The sequence below is a fragment of the Eschrichtius robustus genome, chromosome 1 (genome assembly GCF_028021215.1).
Source record: "Eschrichtius robustus isolate mEscRob2 chromosome 1, mEscRob2.pri, whole genome shotgun sequence".
Classification (NCBI taxonomy): Eukaryota; Metazoa; Chordata; class Mammalia; order Artiodactyla; family Eschrichtiidae; genus Eschrichtius; species Eschrichtius robustus.
In genome coordinates, this window is record NC_090824.1 from 177,332,233 (window position 1) to 177,338,595 (window position 6,363).

Below are 6,363 nucleotides of genomic sequence, written 5' to 3' on the forward strand. Positions count from 1 at the left end.
TATGGGAGAGGAGATATTATGCTGGATTGGGGGATAGTTTGGGATAAAGGGAAGGATGATGGACACAGAAGTCTCTAAGAATGCGTGCAACACAACAGATAATAAATGTCGGTTGAGACTTAAGTTGAATTGGTAATAGTAATAGGTAGTCTTTATATAATGACAATTTCATTACCACTGTTTAATTGATGACCACTTCAGAGGTAGCTAAGAGAGGTATTATTATTCCTAAATTAGAAAATTTTAAACTGCATATAAGTATCACATTGTATTTCTTTCGGACAGTGCTGTTCTAGATGGCGCTGGAAATGTTTCTTTCCTGGGATTAGGATTGTCTTTTAGGACGTGTTTATATATGAGGTAGCAAAGCTATGTAACCATGGGTCACACCAGCCGCACCTTCAAATACTTTGAATCAATGCGAGATAGCTAATCTTGTCCAACACATTTTGTCAATGAAATTGAAATAAGATGATTGTGTCTTAATTAGGTACAGAATCTCTCTTGCCAACATTTGCTGAAACAATTCAGAGGAAAAGAAATAACAAGATCACAATGTCCAAAAGCGAAATGGAAGAATTACAAGCTCGTCACTGTTGTAATAATTATGGCTGGAATGGGGGATGTTGGGAAAGGTGACAGATGAGCTCTGTGTCTTTTAACATGTGGGAGTTGGTTGACATCTTTTTCTAATTAATTCTCTACATCCCCGATACTGACTAGAAATGAGTACATTTGCTCTGTGACCTTTATATTTGATACATAACTAATTACTGTGTCCATTTAAAAAAAACGAAGTTGACATGTACCTTAGTTCCCATATCTAATTTGTCATTATGTTGGCAATAAGTAAACCATCCAGTTAATTTTTTATTCATCACGAAATCTCAAGAAATCCCATATACAAATTTGTTCCTTCTTACACAATATCCATATTCAGAAGCCCATAGCCCCCTTCAGTTTCCTGTTCCCCTGTGAGCCCGTGGGTCACGCTGGGGCCTCAGCGGGACAGGTGAGACCCTCCAGGTCCTGAGTCCAGCCCTAGGTCTGGGCGGCTCCTTTCCTGGGGAATGGGTCCCCTTGTAGCTCTCCAGCTGGCACATGGCAGTAAGCGGGCCAGGAGGGGGTGGTCATCATCTGGCTGGTCCCCCTTACTGCCGAGTGTTGGCCTCACAGCTACACAGCCATCTCCTGGTCCTCTGACTAGATCATCAGGTCACACTACCCATTTCTAGGTAGGTGGCCGGCTTGGCGTCCTGAGGCCTCTCAGCCTGCCGGGGGCACGTGGCCCTCCTGCTCTGTCTTCATAACGAAGGTTCCCGTCTCCCGGATGTAGTGGCAGGTGGCGCGATAGTCCAGGGCCGCCACCTGGTGCAGACGGGTCTCCCCGTCCTCCTGCACAGCATCAAGGCGGGCTGCGGGGGGCGGCGGTGGTCCAGAACATAGCAGACCCCTTCCCTGCTGCCGGTACTGACCACGGGGAGCAGGAACTGGTGGTCCCCACAGCTTGGTGCAGCGTCTGGATCTTACAGGAGTCCTTCCTCTCGGCAGCCTCATGCAGCTCCCCTGCAGAGGTGCGGCGTCCCCGGCGGTGACCGAGGCATGGGAGCAAGGTGAGGTGGGGAGAGGGGACGTGGGAGGTCAGGCCGGGCGATGGCCCCAGCAGCTCTGGGTCCAGGATATAAATTTCACTGCGTGCGATCTCAGTCACATAGCTGAGGGGCTCCTGGCCTGGGTCGATCGTGTAGAAGCGGCTGACAGTGGCGGCCTCCAGGAAGCACCACCTGGGGGCCAGTTCAGGCACATCAGGGATGTGACTCCCGCCCCTCTGGGCTCCTGCTGGGGCCTCTTGATGTGGGCCCGGCAGATGCTCTAGGTCACGGTCACCCGGGACCACCACCTTGCCCAGTGGCACGGAGGCCTCCTTGAGCGACACCTTGTAAAGCTGGGCGTCGTGGCCGTGCGTGCTGGCTGCTCGCCTGGATCCACCCGCAGCTGCTTGGGCACTGGCAGCTTCGCTCTGCAGGGTGGCCGGGCGGCACAGGAAGCTGAGAGCATGTCAGGCTGCGCGCTGGCGGGGCACCCCATCCACCTGCACCCGGATGGCCTTGGCTGTGGCGAGCACTGCCTCGTGGCGCTGCGTCAACCTTGCGTGCCCGCACCTATGGGGCTGCCCGGGACCCCCCCGGTGAAGCCATTGACCTCGCCGTGGCCATCCTCCTGCCGCTAGGGCTCGGAGTCGTGGGGACCCCCGGGGTGGCCCCAGGCATGGTGCCTGCGCCGTACCCGGGGGGTGTTCAGCACAGCGATGCCCTGCGGTTTCAGGTCTGAAGCACCGAATTCTTCTGAAAGACCCCACCTGGGCAAAGAATAAGCATACACACCCTCACTTGGTTTTGGATGTGCAGAGCCCGGTAAATAGAAAGACGATTAAAACCCAACTATTAGATGGAACTTTGCAATTCTAAGGAATTCTAACTAAAATGAACATTTTTATTTCCTTGCTAAACTATACTAGGGTAATAGAAGCGGATGGCCACGATCAGAAAGTTTTTCTGAAGGCTCTTTAGCCCACACCTGCTCATGTGTCTCCTGGTTACCACCGCTGACCTTCTGAGCAGCTGGTGGTTGACTTTTTACCTCTGCTGAGTCGACACTCTGCAATAGGGCCCAAGCAGCTCCTGATCTGCTTTTTACACCATCAGGAAAGTTGTAAGTTGAAGTAGCAGTGAGTCAAATGTCACAGTGAAATAGAAGGAGAATGCCATCCAACCACACCGTGCCCCTGAACGAACTTCCTTGAGATCATCTAAGTTACTAAATCCCCTGGGCTTTTTCCATTACCTGCTTGACTCTCCTCTTGCATTTGACACTATTTACCTTTCTCATCTCTGGCTGTTCCTACTGTGGAAGCACAGACCGTGCTTACGTGTTGGTGTTGGCCCGGTTCTGACCTTGGTCTTCTCGCTGCACGCACTTCCCAGGTGAGCTTTCCTCAGGAACGGATGTGTCCCGACTCTGTTTCTAGCTCAGATTCCTCTCCTGAGTTCCAGATGAATATATATAACTGCCCACTGGGTATCTGTCCTTCCGGATACCCCAGGACCCCAAATTCAGAAGGTCAAGCTGAAGTCATCTCCCTTCCATTCCTTCCCGATCTTCTTTCCTTCTCATCCTTACTTGGTGAATGGCATCATGTTCCCCTCATTTTCCAAGCAGGAATCTGGGAGTCTTTCTTAATGTCTCCATTATTTCAAACAGGAATTCAGTTAGCAATTTTGCTAATCCCTATCTGCTTAAAAATCCCTAAATTAGGAAACAGGTAAAGAATAGTTGGAAAACACCTAAAGGCATTGACCTGTATTATTCTCATTCAGGGGATGAAGTCGTGGTACACGTGACTGTTTTTGAGTAAAAATGAGGCATTTTCATGCCTGCATCTCAACTTTATCTCACCCCTCACCTCCCAATTCCCACCTTCAATCTCTTCACACTGTCATCAGAGTGTAGTTCCTGAAACTGAAATTTGATTCTATCATTCCATTGCTTAAAGGCTTATAGTTTTCAGGAAATAATCCAAACTCCTTAACTGGTACTTCATAAGCCAGCCTGGTCTTGCTTACCTCTTTGGTCTCATCTTTGAGATTCGAATTCTCCTCCCCCGCCCTGGGAAGCATCTAGAGCTCTCATTCCGATCTTTCTCTTGACTCTGTGCTTTCAGTATGACTCCCACCTGCAGCCCCAGCCTTGGCATAAAGTACTCCTACTCTTTCTTTAAAATTCATCTCTGGAGTCATCGTCTCTGGGAAGTCTTTCCTGACTCTCTTGCCTTGAGTTTGGTGCTCCCGTCCATCCCTCCTTTGTGTTCTCATGGCACTGTACATAAACACAAGCCAGAATTTTTGTTTTGACCAATGATCCAATGATAAGTATTTCTTTGCTTCTCAGGCTTCTCAATCCAATGGTCCAATCAATCCCTGCATCTTCAGTACCATCATGGCAGCACAAGACACGTAATAAGTGGTCAGTAAGGGTTTACTGAAGCAGTCCATGGTGGCCGAGGCAGACTTCTGGTACAGGGAAATGGAGTGAAGAAGAGATCTGAGAAAAATAACCAAATTCCCTCTTTTGCACTGATTAGAAATTTGAGGAGGGGTCTCTGCTCTCTTCTGCAAAACGCTTTAAAAGCACTTTGACCTCCAGTCCTGGGTTCTGCCTTGGCTAGAGGATAGTTAAAGGGAATGACTTGGTTTGTGAAGTCATCCTATATTATTCTGGGTGGACTGAAGGTCCAATTATTTCTGATTCTCTGGGAGTCCACTCTGGGCTGAATTCTCTTTCTCAACTTTCTCCTGATATAACCCTCTTCCTCCAGGATCAACCGAGGACTAGGGTTCAGGAATGCCCAGATCTATTCAACTGTCATTATGTGGGACGTCTGTCTAGGTTCAGATCTATGGCTCTGTGTGTGTGTGTGTGTAAAGAGAGAGGTGTAAACAGAGAGACACGGGGGTGGAGTGGGGGGAGACAGAGAGACAGATTAATATGTCTTTTCATCTCCTTCTCTCCTTCTCTCACTCTCTCTATTTTCCACATATTGAGGGCTAACTAAATGCCAGGCATTCTGCTCAGTCCTTTATCTGCATTCCACTATTGTATATACACTATTTAATCATATTGATCACATGTATTTAATCCTCACATTTTAAGGTTTAGAAGACCGAAGTAGTTTGCTTGGTCACCCAGCTAGTAAGTTGCAGAGCTGGATTGAAATACAGGTCCTTCTGACTCTAAACAAGCCTTCCTAATTTGTATGAGCTTTTACATTAAACTGCTTGTAAAAATCCCACTTGAAAATAATTACATTATGGATGCCATTTTCTTCTTCTTCTCCTCCTCCTCCTCCCCCTCCACCCCTCCTCCCTCTCCTTCTTCTTCTTTCCTTTTACCTGGAAATAGATAGTGAAACCCATGACCAGCAGGATGTGTTGTCACAGAATAAGTCTTGGGTGTCATATCAGGAAGCTGAATGCAGCTGAGACCAACTCACTCTTGTCAATAAACTCTAGGAAAACACAGACTATGCGTTAAAAAAAATTTTTTTTTTAAAGTTTACTCTGAACCAAATCTGATTAACAAATATTGAGTTTCCACAGGACTTTTATGCTATCAATTCATAATTAAAATGATCCTACCCATCCCCTCTCTTCCCTTTTCTCCAACCCCTCTTATTTTCTGATTCTTTTTATCTTGATGAGACTCTCGGATGGAAATCTGCTTTGGAGGGAAGGAACACTGGTCAAAATATATGGCCTTGGGTCCCCGTGCTTTGCTGCTCTGGGTGTGAGGTGTGGCAGGTACTGGAAGGGCTTGGGAGGGGCAGGAATGGGCGAAGAGGGCGGGGCTTGCACATAAAGGCATCCAGGGTGGGTCACTTGGCTGTGGCAGGCACTGCTTTGTCTGGGACTGTCCTGGAGGTGAATTCCAGTGTCCCTGAAGGAATGACAGAGATGCAGAGCCAGGCTGTCTCCTCAGGAAAATGTATGGCTTTTGTTCCACAGTCTTGGGAGCAGTGATCAACTTCCCTCTTCTGTGATTTTTGGGTCTTTGGTTAGCGATAAATGATGTGCTTAGCTAATGTACCCTCCAGTGGAAGAAAGGGACCCTCTAAAGACATTCAGAATGACTGAGCTGTTTGCTAGAGGTAAGAGGAAGAAGAAAAACTGTCCCCTCATCCTTGCAAATTTGTTTGGGTTTCTTTTTAATTTTGAGGGACTGGAATCTCTTACTATAAACATATTTTGTTATGCAAATGTACTGTCATCCCCCCACCCCACTGCCCCTTCCAATCCCCTCCAGAATTCCTAAATTAGAGAGCAGGTAAATGGTAATTAGAAAACGCCTAAAGGAATTGAGCTGTATTGCTCTTGTTCTGAGGGTTAAATCTTGGCATTTGTTAGAAACTTTGAGTTGAAAATGAAGCATTTTCATGCATCAGTTTTGGGGAAATTCTCTTTTGGATTTTTTGGTTGCATATTTGAATCAACCCTTATTCACTGAGTGCTTCTTACCTGAGTCAGGGAGCATGCGAGCTGCTGGGAGGGAAACAAAAAGAATCACAGAGACCTCTGCCCTCAGGAGTTTTCAGACTCTGAGGAGCCAAGCTGTTTACCCCAACAGACTGGGGACCACTCAAAGACAGGGTCTGTGTTTACTACGTAGCTTTGTATTCCCGGCACCTCACCATGCCTGGCGCCTGCTAAGCATTTCAATATAGAGTGATTGACTGAAGAAATGGCAAACATAGTAGGAGAACCGTCTATGCTCGGTGCCCAATAAGGGATGCCTTGTAGAGATGCCCCA

General features: G+C 47.6%; 1 pseudogene; it reads right to left on the reverse strand.

The window, feature by feature from the left end:
* Window positions 1-1,266: 1,266 nt before the first annotated feature.
* Window positions 1,267-6,087, reverse strand: LOC137765353 (diacylglycerol kinase zeta-like; annotated as a pseudogene).
* Between the last annotated feature and the right edge of the window lie 276 nt (window positions 6,088-6,363).